At 31.3% G+C, this 19,533-nt stretch overlaps 1 long non-coding RNA gene across 1 annotated transcript; it reads right to left on the bottom strand.

Annotated features, from left to right (window-relative positions):
• Nucleotides 1-5,019: 5,019 nt before the first annotated feature.
• On the bottom strand, nucleotides 5,020-6,851 carry LOC137649586 (uncharacterized). Its single transcript, XR_011045787.1, has 3 exons — nucleotides 6,794-6,851; nucleotides 6,396-6,576; nucleotides 5,020-5,883 (listed from the first exon to the last, which is right to left on the bottom strand). It is a non-coding gene; the product is annotated as an uncharacterized lncRNA (long non-coding RNA).
• Between the last annotated feature and the right edge of the window lie 12,682 nt (nucleotides 6,852-19,533).

A 19,533-nucleotide genomic window follows, 5' to 3' on the forward strand; every position in this document is an offset into this window, starting at 1 on the left:
TTCATGACCGGCCTTTAAACCTTTAAACTAGAGATCAATGGTTTGATTTTGGAGTGTCCTTCTCCTAGAAGAGCTGCTTACCAGAGATAAAGAGTCTCTTCTACTCTTTCCAAGAGGAAAGTAGCTAAAGAGTCTCTTCTACTCTTACCAAGAGGATAGTAGCTAAAGAGTCTCTTCTACTCTTACCAAGAAGAAAGTAGCTAAAGAGTCTCTTCTACTCTTACCAAGAGGAAAGTAGCTAAAGATTCTCTTCTACTCTTACCAAGAGGTAAGTAGCTACTTGTGAAAAATGAAACCTGAAAGATGGCAATAACACAAAAAAGTGATACCTACAATAATAAAAACCACAACAATGATGACACAAAAAGGTATAACAATGATAACAATGATAGTAGTAATAGTAATAATGATGATGATGATGATGATTATATTATTGTTATTATTATTATTATTATTATTTTGTATATATATAACATAGATCTATCAAAATTTCTACAGCTAAATAAAATGAAGTTCAAGCTATGCGTAGGTGATACATAATTTTACTTCTCTATAAATGATATTGATGATACCCTTGACACCTTAACCCACATTCTAGTCAAGTGTTAGGAAATGGATGAAAATTAAACAAAACTAAATGAAAGTAAAACTGAATTTATGGTGGTTAGAAAGAAAAACAGATTAAACTTGGGAGACATCTAAATAAATATCAACAAGGACCTGGTCCCGATAGTGGAGTTCTTATCCTTTGAATGTAAATTTTCTCTCCGTGTTCAAGTAAAGCATATATTAAGAATCGCTGGATAATATCTTAAAAACATTGCTTTTGAAAGGAAATATCTGGATAGATATTCGGTAAAAAAAAAAATAAAAATAAAATAAAATATCAGACTGCCTACTATATCTCCATCTATCACAGACTAGCCAAAGTGAAACTTAAGAAATTACAAAACATAATAAACAGAGGAGCAAGACTGATGAATGATGTTCCAACCCTAGAGAGGATTACTTGTAAACTAACTGAATTACACTGGCTGTCTATTACAGCTAGAATAGAGTTTAAGATATGTGCATTGACTCAGATTATTAGAACCGGACGTCCAAAATATCTATGAGAATTATTATTATTATTATTATTATTATTATTATTATTATTATTACTATTATTATTATTATTATTATTATTATTATTATTACTTGCTAAGCTACAACCCTAGTTGGAAAAGCAAGATGTTATAAGCCCAGGGGCTCCAACAAGGAAAATAGCCCAGTGAGGAAAGGAAACAAAGAAAAATAATATATTATAAGAACAATGACATTTAAATAAATATTTCCTATATAAAGTTATAAACTATGAGAAATTTAACAAAACAAGAGGAAGAGAAACGAGATAGAATAGTGTGCCCGAGTGTACCCTCAAGCATATCGTGCTGCCAACAAATCGTGTCGACACGTGAATAGTTCTAGATGGTTTCAAGTTATTGGAGACAAGATTTAACTCTACGGTAGGTTAAAGAGATTCCTAAGACGATATAACAAGCTCCTACTAGACATCCGAAGGACTGAGGATAATAAGGTTTTCAAGGAGAAGCTGAAGACTTTCATGTTCACCAAGTGCTTTTCGATAATGTGGATTTGACAATACACCCCCATTATGCTGTGAGATACTCTAAGTACCTAAGAATATATCATCATCATCATCTCCTACGCCTATTGACGCAAAGGGCTTCGGATAGATTTTGCCAGGCGTCTCTATCTTGAGTTTTTAAATCAGTACCTGATTCATCGTCTACTTCACGCTTCATAGTCTATATATATATATATATATATATATATATGTAGATATATATATATTATATATATATATATAATATATATATACATACATACATATACAGTATATATATATATATATATATATATATATATATATATATATATATATATATATATATATATATATATGGAGAGGTACTGATTTAAAAGCTCAAGATAGAGACGACTGGCGTAATCTAACCGGAAAGAAATTATATATATATATATATATATATATATATATATATATATATATATACATATATATATATATACATATATATATATATATATATATATATATATATATATATATATAATTTCTTTCCGGTTAGATTTCGCCAGTCGTCTCCATCTTGAGCTTTTAAATCAATATCTCTCCATTTATCATCTCCCACATCACGCTTCATAGTCCTGATTTGGGCTTTCTACATTATACGATGATAATTAGCGGGGATACGGTAAATAAATTAAAGTAGTTTTCCCTTTAATAGAAAATAAAGTCATTCAGTGAGTGAGCGCAGTAAAGAGCAGTTTTACTGTATTTATTAAGAGCTTGCTAATATTTCAAGAGAAACATAGAGAATGATAATACAAAATATTTAAGAACTAAACTTTTGGAAAACTGTCACTGTAATCTATCCTGTTCGTATTTCTAGGCAGGCAGTTAATTCTAATAGCCAGGCCTTCTCCATCATGAGGCTCAATACTACACAGTATTCTAGAAGTTTTATTCCAGCTGTTACCAAGTTATGGAATGATCTTCCTAATCGGGTAGTTGAATCAGTAGTACTTCAAAAGTTCAAAGTTGGAGCAAATGTTTTTATGTTGACCAGGCTAACATAAGTTTTTTTATAGTTTATATATGACATATCTGTTTTTGACGTTGTTAATATTTTATATAGGACCTATTTGTTTTGATGTTGTTACTGTTTTAGAATGATATATTGTTAATTTATTCTCATCATTTATTTATTTCCTTATTTCCTTTTCTCACTGGGCTATTTTTCCGTATTGGAGCCCTTGAGCTTATAGCATCTTGCTTTTCCAACTAGAGTTGTAGCTTGGCTAGTAATAATAGTAATAATCGACAGTTTCGAAGTTTTTTATTTTTCTTTTTCTTTTTTTGGTTTAATTGGATGAGACGGTTTTTAAGTAATAGTAAAGAAACAAATTCTATTTTACCATTTCTGAACTGAAGAGTTATTGCTAGACGTGAAGGGGAGATTCCATTTATACCTTTTGGAATCTATAGTGTTTCAAAGGAACATGATCTCTGTTATTGTTCTTGCAGAAGGAAGTGGCCTTTTTTTTTTTTTTTTTTTTGAAAGTTAACTTTAAGATAAAATTGTACTTGCTTCTGAGAATTAACATTTTAACGTTACTGTACTGATATGCAAATGTATAATCTGTATATATACGACCATACATCAAAAATGGGTTTTCATAATACATATATATATATATATATATATATATATATATATATATATATATATATATATATATATATGTATGCTTACAAACAAATACATACATATATATACAGTGTATATATATATATATATATATATATATATATATATATAAATGTATATATGTATATATACAAACAAATGCATACATACCTATACAATATATATATATATATATATATATATATATATATATATATATATATATATACATATATATATATATATATATATATATATATATATATATATATACACAACCATTCATCAAAAATAAGTTTTCATAATGCATATATACATATGTATACATACAATCAAACAAATACTTATACATACATACATATACACTATATATGTGTATATATATAGTTATATAAAATATATATAAATAATGATTTTGATATATATTTTAATTGTTCATTAGTTACATCGTTCATCTCTTTCCTTTCCTCACTGGGCTATTTTTCATTTTTTTTTTAAAACTATTATTACCTTAAAATTAAATACAAGATGAACATGCATTATTCAATAACATCCCGATAAGATTGATAAACCAATTAAAAAGTAATCTCTACAGTTACTTTTAGTAAAAGATTATGCATTCCCGGGCAACCTCATCAGCTGGCTACCTCGAGTTATATCGGTAATTATTGGAGCGCCTGTATCCTTCCCTTCAAACATCAACTCTTAATTCTCTACTCTAATAATCTTAACTAGTCTCCACTTGCAAGAGCTTTATTCTTATTCATATCAATAACACAATCTTCTTCTCCAGTACATATGGTGAATTGTCACCACTTGTAAGTTTAGCTTGATTTAAAATTTCAGTAGAGCGAAACTACATAACTGCTTGTTTGATTATCCACGCGTTGTACTCTTATCTGACAGGCTTCCAATGGTCAAACTAGACTTGGTTGAGGAAAAAAAAAAAAAAAAAAAAAAAAAAAAAAAAAAAAAAAAAAACTTTCCATTGTACCGAAATGCTACTGCAATAATAAAGACCTAGGAATGCTAAAAGAAAAAATCGTTTACCTAATACGAATAATCGAAGAAAACTGAATTCTTCAGTCATTTTCCCTGTACAAGATTAAGTTTCTGGGTGGAGCGACACTGAACTAACAACCTCTTCCTTAATTTACTGTACCCTGTATTTGAGCAAAAATCTTTCAGACTTACAGAAACAGACACTAATTTCAGAAACAAAACCAGGATAACCAATCAGGGAAACAGTCACAAAGGTAACTAATTTCATAGTGTCTTCGAGGCTAACCAATCTCTCAACATTGAAAATTAAAGTGTCGGCCAACACTGATGGGGGTACATTCCTTCCCTCAACAACATCGGCAAGATTTTCGTTTAATATAAATTTTTTCAAGAACCTGTCATCATAACTCCTCCATTTAATGTAATGTTTTCCCCAGTTCGTGTATTACAGCTACGATGAAATGCATGTAACATACAATAGTTTCATAGTTCAGCTTTCTTATAAACTTAAAATTATTTTCAGTGAATCGTTGGTTACCAGTTAGGCAATAAAATATAAATCAGAAGCTAGCTTTCAATGAAATTAACCAGTTTAAGGTACAAGTTCCTTTTTTTTTTCTTTTAGAGAGAGAAAAGTAGCCATGCGACTTCCCTTGATGCAAATACATGTTGACTTTTAGACTGGTTTTAATTATGAAAGACTAATTAAATGTATTAGAAATTTAAGTTTAAAACTTTTAAAACCAATAAGTTGTAAAATGCCATTCCAATTCCAACAGATATATTTCAGTATTTTCAAAAAGGACAAACCACGAAGTAGTCAAGATAGAAATTTTATTATAAAATTAAGCCTTTATTTAAAGAAAAAATGGGTTCTGCCAATCCATTAGATATGAACTATTTAAATCTATTGAAATTTGATAGATATTCCAACGAACTGTTATCCAAAGTATCTAAATAACTTTCCAATTTTCTTCAACTACTGGACAACTTGGCAAGAATGTACCTGGCAGAACTGCCCAAATATTGACAATAACTTCGGGAAAAAAAAAATTCTTGCATTAATTGTAAATTTAAAAAAAATTGTGATTTTTAAAACAGAATTCCCACCATGAAAAAAAAAATAATTTCCTTCTGTTACCACTTACCAGTAACCTATTATGCTGAATTTCTAACAATGTTTGTCAAGTATTTCTTCCAGTAAAAACCGATTTTCAAAAAATCATAAAAAAAGTAATACAAATATTTATAGATTATCTTAACAGGATTTCCAGAGAACCACGTATTGACAGAAGATCTGGACAGTATTTCCAGTAACAATCCAACCATACTAAACAGTCATAAGTCGAATTTGAAGTTTATTAGATTCAACGAATCTAGACCTCTAGTAGTTTTATCCTGAAGCCGCACCTAGAGTAGTTTTATCCTGAAGCCGCACCTAGAGTAGTTTTATCCTGAAGCCGCACCTAGAGTAGTTTTATCCTGAAGCCGCACCTAGAGTAGTTTCATCCTGAAGCCGCACCTAGAGTAGTTTCATCCTGAAGCCGCACCTAGAGTAGTTTTATCCTGAAGCCGCACCTAGAGTAGTTTTATCCTGAAGCCGCACTATCTGAAAAAAAAAAAATAATAAATCATCAAAATTTTTTTTTAGTATAAGTTGATCCCTACATAAACTAAAGCCTGTAATGGTGAAAGTCTAACAGTAGGTCTATTATAAAATTACCAATTTAATACAACAATTATTACATTATTATACTTAGAGTCAAGAATGTGATTAACTACGATTACACTCTTATACTTAAAACTCCAAAAGTCAATCTTAAAATATGAAATAAATATAATTTGATATAAATAGCAAGAAAGTTCGGAAAACTTTTAAATTTGTGATCAACAGGCTTTACGTAAACTCCAGAACCTAAATAAAGTACAAAAAATGAGAAAACTCACCTCTAACTTAAAACTAAGGTAAAAGCAAGCCTCCCTATAGCGCACGGTAGAACTTTTCAGGTCTACCGTGCGCTATAGGGAACGTCCTCCCACAGATTGGGGGCGCCGCCCCCAATCGGGGAGGACTGGCTTGCTTGGGATTGAATTAAAATAAAGTATCTAAGTAATGCTCACCTTTTAGTTCAGACAGAAAAATACTTCACCAGATTCCAGCGTTGTCAGCTGTTAGTCTATTTTGCGACACGTGGGCCTGTAGGCAGGAATATAGGCAGGAATAATGCAGGAAACATCGGCTATCAGGAAATATTCTCATTAGAATCTTGAGACTTCCAGGTGATAAGGGGATCACACTTTTCTGAAAGTACAAAATAATCAAGAATGATAAGAAACGAACATTCAATATAACTATGCACAGAAATTATTTATAAACCGGTATGTCAAGACATGGGTACTTGAAATATATTATGTACAGAAATAAGTTACATATATCAACAGACCTAAAATAAACACCAAACGATACTAGTAGCAGTAACTATATTGTAAATCAGCTTTTGACGGAATACTTTACTTACCAACTAAAACAACCGAGTTACCTCGTATAGCGGTTACCACCACCCACTCAACTACTCGTAGACAGTGACACCGCCAAGACAGCATTAGAACGCTTCGCTTTCCCCAGCCAAGGACTCTCAAAACAGAGACAGGTAGCACCTATGACAACGTAATTACCCCTCGCTTGGTCCATTTCTTAAGAGACAACTTTGCAGTGGCCAAGAACTAAAGCTATTATTTCCAAATTATCGACTTACTTCTTTAACTATCTAGGTCTATTACATATACGTGGAAACAGGTGTATGTTTGATTTTGTGTGTATATATATATATATATATATATATATATATATATATATATATATATATATAGTATACACACTCATACATATATATACAATATATATATATATATATATATACAGTATATATATATATATATATATATATATATATATATATATATATATATATATACACACACATATGTATATATATACATATATATGTATATATATATATAGTATACACACACATATATATATATATACAATATATATATGTATATATATATATATATATATATATATATGTGTGTGTGTGTGTATACTATATACATATATATATATATATATATATATATATATATATATATCAATATATATATATATATATATATATAGATATATATATATATATATATATATATATATATATATATATACTGTATATATATACGTATATATATAAATATATATATATATATATATATATATATATATATATATATATATATAAATATATATATAAATATATATATACATATATATATATATACATATATATATATATATATATATATATATATATATATATATATATATATAAACAGTTTAACTGCATACAGTTTATGGTGAACAGGCTGACATAAGTATTTTTATAGTTTATATATGACATATCTGTTTTGACGTTGTTACTGTTTTTAGAATGATTTATGGTTAATTTCCTGTTATCGTTTATTTATTTCCTTATTTCCTTTCCTCACTGGGCTATTTTTCCCTATGGGAGCCCCTGTGCTTATATAAAATATATAATATATATAATATATAATATATATAAATAAATGTATATATTTATATATATACATATATTCAGTATATATATATATATATATATATATATATATATATATATATATATATATATATATATTGTATATTATATATATTACATATTATATATATATATATATATATATATATATATATATATATATATATATATATATATATATATATATATATTTAATAGGTAGTAGGTTGGCCAGGGCACCAGCCGGCCGTTGAGATACTACCACTAGAGAGGTATTGGATCCTTTGACTGGCCAGACAGTAATGCATTGGATCCCTCTTTCTAGTCACGGATTATTTTTTCTTTGCCTACACTTACACAGAATAGTCTGGCCTATTCTTTACATATTCTCGTCTTTCCTCATACATCTGACAACAATGAGATACTTAACACTTCTTCACCCAAGTGGTTAATTACTGTACTGCAATTTGTTCAGTGTACTTTCCTCTTGGTAAGGGTAGAAGAGACTCTTTAGCTATGGTAAGCAGCTCCTCTAGGAGAAGGACACTCCAAAATTAAACCATTGTTCTCTAGTCTTGGGTAGTGCCATAGCCTCTGTACCATGGTCTTCCACTGCCTTGGGTTAGAGTTCTCTTGCTTGAGGGTACACTCGGGCACACTATTCTATCTTATTTTTTTTCTTCCTCTTGTTTTTTTGAAATGGTGTGTTGGGCAGGCTTAATAGAAGGGCCATGGATGCCTGGTGGTTTATCAAGAGGTTGTCTTTTCCTTTTTCTGATTTTTTCTTCTCAAAACCATCCTTACTGTCCTCCCTTCAGTTGAAGTGGCTATCCTGGAGGGTATTTAGCCTTGCATGGTGTATCGGCTCCTCCATGTTGACCAGTTTTTCCGACTTTTTACTATAGTCTATGGGTATCATCAATCACTTTTTTTATTATTCTGTACATATTGTTTTTGTTATAATTCTTGTTAATCTAGTTTTTAAGTATGATGTCTCTTTTTTATTTCTATTAATTCTTATGCTGTCTGGAGACATTGAGCAAAATCCGGGACCAGTACGTCCTAGATTTCGTCAATGTCGTCTTCTGTATTGCAATATTCGTGGTCTTCATGCAAATATCCAAGACCTTACAGTTGCGTCCAGACAGTATGATATTCTTTTGTGCTCAGAAACTTTGGTTTCTAATATGAGGCACTCATCTGAGCTCCTTATAACTGGTTTTAAGAAGCCAATAATGCTGAAACGTGATGCCATTCCTAGGGCCAGGGGAATGGCGGTGTATATTAGGACCGAGTACCCTGCTTCTCATAAGTCCTGCTATCAATGTGGATGTCATGAGATTCAGGTAATAAAAGTTTGTGGCAGGCATAACAACTTTTATTTGTGTTCGATCTACCGGAATCCAGACATGGATGATTCTATCTTCGATTGTCTTCTTACCATTATGGCTAAGATACAAGAAGATGATAGAAAGGCTTCTTTTGTCTTTGTTGGTGATTTTAATGCTCACCATAGGGAGTGGTTAAGTTCTATCTCTCCTACCGATCGCCATGGCTTAAGAGCTTTAGACTTTGCCTCTGAATCAGGCTGTGAGCAAATCATAAATGAAGCTACTCACAGGTCTGGTAATTGCTTGGACCTGTATACACTGACTCCCCTGGCGTTATAACTAGTAAGGTTGATTCTCCAGTTGGGACTTCTGATCATGCCTTGATTTCATTATTAGTGAAGACTGAGCAGCCTGTCCCTGATATATCATATTACTGTAAAATTTATATGAAATCCCAAGCAGACTGGAATGGGATTTTGCATGATCTTTTGTGCTTGAATTGGTCACAATTATATAATAGTGTAGATCCTGTTGTCTCTTTGAATGAGAATCTAGTCAACATAATTGATAGGCGTATCCCTTCTCGTGTGCTAAGGTACCGAATGAAGGACAAACCGTGGTTCAATGATGATTGTAGACGTGCTTATTTGGAGAAGCAGGAGGCCTATCACCTTTGGAAGGGTAACAGATCAGATTTGACCTGGAACAACTATACTCAGCTTCGAGCTTTTGCTCAGAGAGTTTATGCCTCAACTGAAAAGGAGTACAATTTAATCATAAAAGAAACCCTCTCTGGTACAACTCAGGAACATAAATGGTGGTCTACCCTTAAATCTGCACTCTTTGGTGTAGATGCAACAGTTCCTCCTTTACTTAAACCAGATGGCTCAGTCACTCACTGTCCAAAGGAAAAGGCATCCCTTTTGGCTGATGTTTTTGACAGTAAACAGAGTAATGAAAAACTTGAACTTCCTTATTCCTGTTTTCCTGAGGCTAAACTAACTAGTTTAGCTTTTCGATCTCGTGAGATTAAAGCTCTGTTGATGGACCTTGATGCTTATGGAGGTGTAGACCCAAATGGTATTTTTCCTTTGTTTTTTATAAAGACAGCAGATTTCTTAGCTCCAAAGTTATCTGTTATTTTGCGCAAGTTAGCAAGAAGAGGAGCTTTTAGCACTTGTTGGAGAATTGGTAATGTTACTCCTCTATGTAAATGTGTTTGTGGTAGCTCAAGTCCCACTGATTACCGCCCAATTTCCATAACTCCCATATTATCTAAAGTTTTTGAACGTCTTCTGGCAAAACGTCTTAATAGGTTTGCTGAAGGTAATCATCTATTCCCTAGTTTGCAATTTGGTTTTCGTAAAGGCCTTGGAGCATGTGATGCCCTTCTTACAATCTCCAATGCAGTACAGAAATCCCTTGATTGTAGTCGTGAAGTTCGTATGATTGGCCTTGATTTTAGTGCTGCCTTTGACCGTGTTGATCATGAGGCCCTTGTTTTCAAACTGAAACAGTTGGGAGTGGGTGGGTCGTTTCTTAGCATTATTATTGATTTTTTAAGTAGTAGATCTCAAAGAGTAGTTGTTGATGGGCACCATAGTGAGTATAGGAATGTGATATCCGGTGTTCCACAGGGTAGTGTTCTTGGCCCATTACTTTTCATACTATATACACATGACATGTGGTTTGGCCTAGAAAATAAGCTTGTTGCATATGCAGATGATGCTACTCTCTTTGCATCAATTCCATCCCCTGAATGTAGACCTGGGGTTGGTGAATCCCTTAATAGAGATCTAGCTAAAATTAGTGCATGGTGCAAGTTATGGGGTATGAAGTTGAATCCTAACAAAACTCAAAGTATGATTGTAAGTAGGTCAAGGACGGTGGCTCCTCAACATCCGGATCTCAGTATTGATAATGTTTCTTTAAATTTGTATGACTCTTTCAAAATTTTAGGTGTGATTCTCGACAGCAAATTTACTTTTGAGAAACATATAAGGTCTGTGTCTTCTTCAATTGCACAAAAAATTGGCTTATTGAGAAAGTCTCTTAAGATATTCGGTGATCAATCTATTCTGAAGAAGTGTTTTAATTCTTTTATTCTACCATGTTTTGAGTATTGTTCTCCTGTCTGGTCTTCAGCTGCTGATTCTCATCTTAATTTGTTGGACAGAAACTTACGGTCTATTAAATTTCTTATTCCTGATCTAGATATTAATCTCTGGCACCGTCGTTCAATTAGTTCATTATGCATGTTGCATAAGATTTTTCATAACTCTGACCATCCTTTACATTCAGATCTCCCTGGACAATTCTATCCTGTTCGTAATACTAGGCTGGCAGTTAATTCTAATAGCCAGGCCTTTTCCATCATAAGACTCAATACCACGCAGTACTCTAGAAGTTTTATTCCAGCTGTTACCAAGTTGTGGAATGATCTTCCTAATCGGGTTGTTGAATCAGTAGAACTTCAAAAGTTCAAAGTTGGAGCAAATGCTTTTTTGTTGACCAGGCGGACATGAGTCTTTTTATAGTTTATATATGACATATTTGTTTTTGAAGTTGTTCATAGTTTATATATGACATATCTGTTATGACGTTGTTACTTTTTTTAGAATGATTTACTGTTAATTTGTTCTCTTCAGTTATTTATTTCCTTATTTCCTTTCCTCACTGGGCTATTTTTCCCTATTGGAGCCCCTGGGCTTATAGCATTTTGCTTTTCCAATTAGGGTTGTAGCTTGGATAGTAATAATAATAATAATAATATGTATATACTGTATATACACACAATATATATATATATATATATATATATATATATATATATATATATATATATATATACTGTATATATATACGTATATACATACAGTATATATATAAATATATATATATATATAGATATATATATATATATATAAATATATATATATAAATATATATATACATATATATTTATATATATATATATATATATATATATATATATATATATATATATATATATATATATAAACAGTTTAACTGCATACAGTTTATGGTGAACAGGCTGACATAAGTCTTTTTATAGTTTATATATGACATATCTGTTTTGACGTTGTTACTGTTTTTAGAATGATTTATGGTTAATTTCCTCTTATCGTTTATTTATTTCCTTATTTCCTTTCCTCACTGGGCTATTTTTCCGTATGGGAGCCCTTGTGCTTATATAAAATATATAATATATATAATATATAATATATATAAATAAATGTATATATTTATATATATACATATATTCAGTATATATATATATATATATATATATATATATATATATATTGTATATTATATATATTACATATTATATATATATATATGTGTGTTTATATATATACATATTTTTATACATAAATAAATAAATATATATATACATATATATATATATGTGTGTGTGTGTGTGTAAAAATATATCACTAGAATTATGCAAGTGGTAATATTCTTGGTCTTGAAATTTCTATTTCAACAGTAGTTTATACAATCAAATGAGTTTATTCATAACATGGGTGCATGTATTCTCTAATTACAGAAAATGTGTTTTACTTGTATAATGATTTTGGGTGATTTTGCAATCTTTGGCAAAATAATACAAAAGCAATTCATATCATTGACATGAGAGAGAGAGAGAGAGAGAGAGAGAGAGAGAGAGAGAGAGAGAGAGAGAGAGAGAGAGAGAGAGAGAGAGAGAGAGCCTTTGAAGTACGTGAGAGTTGGAAATTTTTTCCACAGAAATGTGAGAATAGATGGCTAGTCAGGTAGTATGACGGAGCCCGAGTCAATATAGGGTTTTTTCCTTAAGCTTAATTGAAATATTCTTAATAAATATGAGGAAAACAGACAGCAAAAATGCATAGCAGCCGATATAGGGACATGTAATGAGATTTTTTTTTTTTACTAAGAAAATTTACAGTTTCATATAGTTTACTTTTATACAAATATATATTTGTAATACAGACATTTATACAATTTATTATTATCATTATTATTATTATTATTGTTATTATTATTATTATTATTATTATTATTATTATTATTACTTGCTAAGCTACAACACTAGTTGGAAAAGCAGGATGCTATGAGGCCAGGGGCCCAAATAAGGAAAATATCCCAGTGAGAAAAGGAAACAAGGAAAAATAAAATATATTAAGAATAGTAACAACATTAGAATAAATATTTCCTATGTAAACTATAAAAGATTATAACAAAACAATAGGAAGAGAAATTAGATAGAATAGTGTGCCCGAGTTTACCCTCAAGCAAGAAAATTCTATGCTAACCCAAGACAGCGGAAAACCATGGTACAGGGGCTTTGACACTACCAAAGACTAGAGTCATCAGAATGTGATTGATAAATCATCATTTACATCTAATTTTTCCCTGTTGGAGCCCTTGGGCTTATAGCATTTTGCTTTTCCAACTGGGGTTGTAGCTTGGCTAGTAATAATAATAATAATAATAATAATAATAATAATAATAATAATAATAATAATAATAATAATAATAATAATAATATTACCTGATCAGGGCCATTATAAAAACGAATTATTTGAAATTCTATTCCATCGAGTATTAAAAAAAAAATAGTAATTCAAATTTAAAAGTATGAGGTTCTCATATTTCAATTTTAGAAAAATAAGTGAAACAATAAAAAAATTGATAAAAGTCCTTAGGCAATTAATTAACTTTGTCAAACTACCAAGAATCCATTTAAAATTCTTTCGAATTTTTGGATTTTTTTTTAAACCATTCCACGTTTTTTCCCGATTCTTTTCCATCAAAAGAATCCCTTTTCAAAATGAAAGTGAATATTTCATAGTCTGTGGTTTCATCTGAATAGACGGAGATAACTTATTTCAACTTTTAAAAGATTGGAGTAACACATCACTTCAAAGTTAAATTCAATCAGTTGGTTCTCTCTCTCTCTCTCTCTCTCTCTCTCTCTCTCTCTCTCTCTCTCTCTCTTTTTATATTAGCTTTTGCTGTTGTTTGCAGGTGAATACATAATTTAGGAATATATATATATATATATATATATATATATATATATATATATATATGTATATATATATGTATATATATATATATGAATAGATATATGTAAATAAAACCAAAATTTTTCTTTTTTCTCAAGAATTACTTAAATAACATTGTATTTCGGTAACTGAAACAATTAGAATTTAATTCCTAATTTATCAATCATATAAAAATGTAAAGATTCCAAAAATGGAAAACTTCGAAAAGTAAAATGCTCAGGAAAAGAAACATAACAATATTAGAGTTCCCTTGCTTGAAGGTGCACTCGGGCACACTATTCTATCTTAATTCTCTCCCTCTTGTTTTGTTAAAGTTTTTATAGTTTATATAGGAGATGATTATTTTAATGTTGTTGCTCTTCTTAAAATATCTTATTTTTCTTCGTTTCCTTTCCTCACTGAGCTATTTTCCCTGTTGGAGCCCCTGGGCTTATAGCATCCTGCTTTTTCAACTAGGGTTGTAGCTTAGCAAATAATAATAATAATAATAATAATAATAATAATAATAATAATAATAATAAAATATGCATTGTATTCTTTTAAGGAAATAAATAAACGTAATATTTTTTTTTTCAGGTAACTTTCATATATCAGTTATATTATAGAATGTATTATTATTATGAATAATCTCTCGAAGGGAGGATTATTATAAATGTCTTGGGAGCGTTAAGCGCAGATCTAGCAATTTCGAAAAGGGGTGGGGGTTTGGAGTTGGGGGGGGGTGTTAGAAAACATGACCTAGGCAGCTGGGGCCCAGTGGGTCACTATAATGCCCCCAGAGGCCGACGCAATTTTAAGGTATTTTAGAGCTATTTTTCATGTTTTTTTTAATCCATTTTCACCTTATAATTGATTATAGTTAAAAGGCATTATGCAATAACAACATCCCGATGTAGATATATAAAACATTTCAGCAGTAATCTCTTCAATCAATTTTATTATTATTATTATTATTATTATTATTATTATTATTACTAGCCAAGCTACAACCCTAGTTGGAAAAGCAAGATGCTATAAGCCCAAGGGCTCCAACAGGGAAAAATAGCCCAGTGAGGAAAGGAAATAAGGAAAGAAATAAATGACGAGAATAAATTAACAATATGTCATTCTAAAAACAGTAACAGCGTCAAAACAGATGTCCTATATAAACTATTAACAACGTCAAAAACAGATATGTCTTATATAAACTATAAAAAGACTCATGTCAGCTGCTCAACATAAAAACATTTGCTCCAACTTTGAACTTTTGAAGTTCTACTGATTCAATTACCCGATTAGGAAGATCATTCCACAACTTGGTAACAAATACATGACTATACATTACCGGAAAACCCCATCAGCTGACAACTACCTCTAAACTTCTAAAGTATATTCTAGTTATTGGAGCGCCTGCGTCCTTCCGTTCAACTATCAACTATCAATTCTCGACTATACTCAATTCTTTTTAATGAGGCGCATCTGCACTGACTCGCAGCGGTGCCCTTTTAGCTCGGAAAAGTTTCTTGCTCTCTGATTGATTAGAATTATCTTGTCCAACCAATCACCGATCAGGAAACTTTTCCGAGCTAAAAGGGCACCCCTGCGAGTCGGTGCAAATGTGCCTCACTAAAAAGAATTGACTATAGTCGAATTTTAGTTAGTATCTCCACTTCTGTCAATTTGATTTATATTAGAAACACAATCTCTTCATTTCTAATTCATATAGTGATTTTTTTACCTCTTCGGAGAGAGAGAGAGAGAGAGAGAGAGAGAGAGAGAGAGAGAGAGAGAGAGGGGTGTTTTCAATGTTCTACATCTAGCTATACTACAATCTTCTTGTAGCAACTATGGAACGGAAGATGATGATTATTCACTTTTGGTTTTATTAGACTTTGAAGGTTTTTGTAAAATTCAAGCTTTACTCCATAAATTTTTTTAATTTCTTCATATTAGACATTTACATCTGATTTTGATAAATACATATAAGAGGGGAGAGAGAAATTGAATACAGTATTAAATAGAAAATAATATGTTTATCGATGTATTAGAAAATACAATTTTAGAGTATCAGGTGTGAAAATGCAACAGGTTCAACAGCAGAAATCAACTTAGGGGATCCAAAGTATTTGAGTTCATAAGAATGAGAACTGTAATGTGATTGAAAAAAATATGACAGATGTGTGATTACGAGAGAGGGAGAATAAGAGAGATTGAATATATATATATATATATATATATATATATATATATATATATATATATATATATATATATATATATTATCATTATTATTATTATTACTATTATTATTATTACTAGCTAAGCTACAACCCCAGTTAGAAAAGAAAGATGCTATAAGCCCAAGGGCTCCATCAGGGGAAAATAGCCCAGTGAGGAAAGGAAATAAGGAAATTAATAAACGATATCAGAAGTAATGAAAATTAAAATAGAATACTTTTAAAACATTAACAACATTACAACATATTTAATTTATAAACTATAAAAGGACTTCTGCAATGAACATATTCATATAGTTGGTAAAAGCTTAAAAAGGTAAAGCGTAGATCAAATATTTAGCTCACGCTGTTAAGAATTTGTATAAAAAAAGGGTAAAAGTCTGGTAACATTTATTCCTGGATTTTTACCATTTTAAAAACGGCTATATTGACGAAAAGGAATGATATCACGATTAACAACCCGTAAAAGATAATAACAAAGTAGGGTAAAATTACAGTCACCTGTATTTTACTGAGATAGGGTTGAGAATAGTATATTAGGAGAATTTCCGATGAAAATAAGTTTTTTTTTTTTTCTTTTTTTTTTCAAACAGTGCAGGTCACGAAGAAACAATTTCATCGCCTGAAACGTCATCAATTTCTGAGTTAAACCTCCACCATGAAACTCACACCTGCCAAAATGTCATTAAAAATATATATATTTCTTTATAATGAACTATTGCTATTCATTTAATTAGTATTAAAAGCTTAAAAAGGTAAAACGTAGACAAAAAGTCATTAAAATTTATATATTTCTTTATAATGAACTATAGCTATTCATTTAATTAGTATTTAAAGCTTAAAAAGGTAAAACGTAGACCAAATATTTAGCTCAGGTCACGCAAGAACAATTTCATCAACTGCAAACGTCAGCATTTTCTGAGTTAAAACTCGACTATAAAATTCGCACCCACCAAAATGTCTTGAGTTTTATACCGCCAGATTTCAGACTAGCACTTCCTGATCAGTTAATAGCCTTCGCAGACCTGATTTAAATGGTTAGGTGGACCGGATTACCAACTGTGTGTTGATCCCTTCTATCCCTCTGGTTAGGGAAACCTCATGTCCTGCCGTCTTTCATGGCAAAGTGACCCGTAATATGTAAGATCATGAAAAATAAAAAGATCTTGAAAAAAAGTAATGCATTGATTTTCGACTCTCTTTGATCAATGATTTGGGGATACGTGCTCCTTGCTTAGCCTTTGGGTTTATCTGTTTTCTGTGAAAATAAGGTAATAGATATTTTTTTGTTGGTGAGAGAGAGAGAGAGAGAGAGAGAGAGAGAGAGAGAGAGAGAGAGAGAGAGAGAGAGAGAGAAACAAGCTTTCATTCTTAGAGAGAGAGAGAGAGAGAGAGAGAGAGAGAGAGAGAGAGAGAGAGAGAGAGAGAGAGAGAGAGCCTTACCTTATTGCCTTATTTTTTGTTTGGGTTCCCCCAGGTCCCTCAGTGTGAGGCACCTCGTATATCCACCAGAGAGTTGCTAATGCATCTTCCGGTGTATTTTGCATCTTCCAGTCTTGGATGGTCTGGGATGCATCTTAGGTATTTATCGAGCTTATTCTTAAACACATCTACGCTCACTCCTGATATGTTTCTTAGATGAGCTGGCAGCACATTAAATAGTCGTTGCATTATCGATGCTGGTGCGTAGTGGATTAATGTCCTGTGCGCCTTTCTTAGTTTACCTGGAATATTTTTTGGCACTATTAATCTACCTCGGCTTGCTCTTTCTGATATTTTAAGCTCCATGATGTTTTCAGTAATTCCTTCTATTTGCTTCCATGCTTGTATTATCATGTAGCGTTCTCTTCTCCTTTCTAGACTGTATAGTTTTAAAAATTGCAGTCTTTCCCAGTAGTCAAGGTCCTTAACTTCTTCTATTCTAGCAGTATAGGACCTTTGTACACTCTCTATTTGCGCAATATCCTTTTTGGTAGTGTGGGTACCATATCACATTGCAGTACTCGAGTGTACTACGTAAAGTTTTGTAAAGCATAATCATGTGTTCAGCTTTTCTTGTTTTAAAGTGTCTGAATAACATTCCCATTTTTGCTTTACATTTAGCCAACAGTGTTGCTATTTGGTCGTTGCATAACATATTCCTATTTAACATTACACCAAGGTCTTTAATTGCTTCCTTGTTTGTGATTGTCTTATTATTAGGTCCCTTGTATGCATACACCATTCCTTCTCTGTTTCCATAATTTATTGATTCGAATTTATCGGAGTTAAATAACATCCTATTTATCTCCGCCCATTCATATATTTTGTTTAGATCTCTTTGTAGTGAGTTCCTATCCTCATCACAAGTAATTTCTCTACTTATTCTTGTGCCATCGGCGAAACTTCTCACTACGGAGTTTTCAACATCACAGTCTATGTCTGAGATCATAATAACAAACAGCAGTGCAGCTAATACCGTACCTTGTGGCACACCCGATATTACCTGGGCTTCATCTGATTTCTCGTCATTTGCAACCACTATCTGTTTTCTGTTTTGCAGGAATTCTTTTACCCATTTTCCTATCTTTCCTACAATATCATGCTTTCTCATTTTTTTCTCCAATATGTTATGGTCTACCTTGTCAAAGGCTTTTGCAAAATCTAGATAGATCACATCTGTGTCTTTTTCATTTATCATATTTTTGTATATGTTTTCATAGTGTGCTATCAGTTGGGTCTGTGTACTTTTTCCAGGCACGAAACCGTGTTAACCCATAATAAACAAATTATTTTTGACCAAATGGTTCATTATTTTCTGTTTTATTACCCTCTCATACACTTTCATAATATGTGATGTTAGACTAACAGGTCTATAATTGCTTGCCTCTAGTCTTGATCCACTTTTGAAGATAGGGGTTATATAAGCTAATTTATGTTTAACATATATCTCGCTTATATCTACACTTTGTCTTAGCAGTATTGCAAGCGGCTTCGCGATAGTGTTTGCAGTTTTTTTTAACAAAATCGCTGGAACTCCATCTGGTCCGGCTGCCGATCCATTT

This window comes from Palaemon carinicauda, chromosome 11, assembly GCF_036898095.1.
Source record: "Palaemon carinicauda isolate YSFRI2023 chromosome 11, ASM3689809v2, whole genome shotgun sequence".
In the NCBI taxonomy this organism is placed as follows: domain Eukaryota; kingdom Metazoa; phylum Arthropoda; class Malacostraca; order Decapoda; family Palaemonidae; genus Palaemon; species Palaemon carinicauda.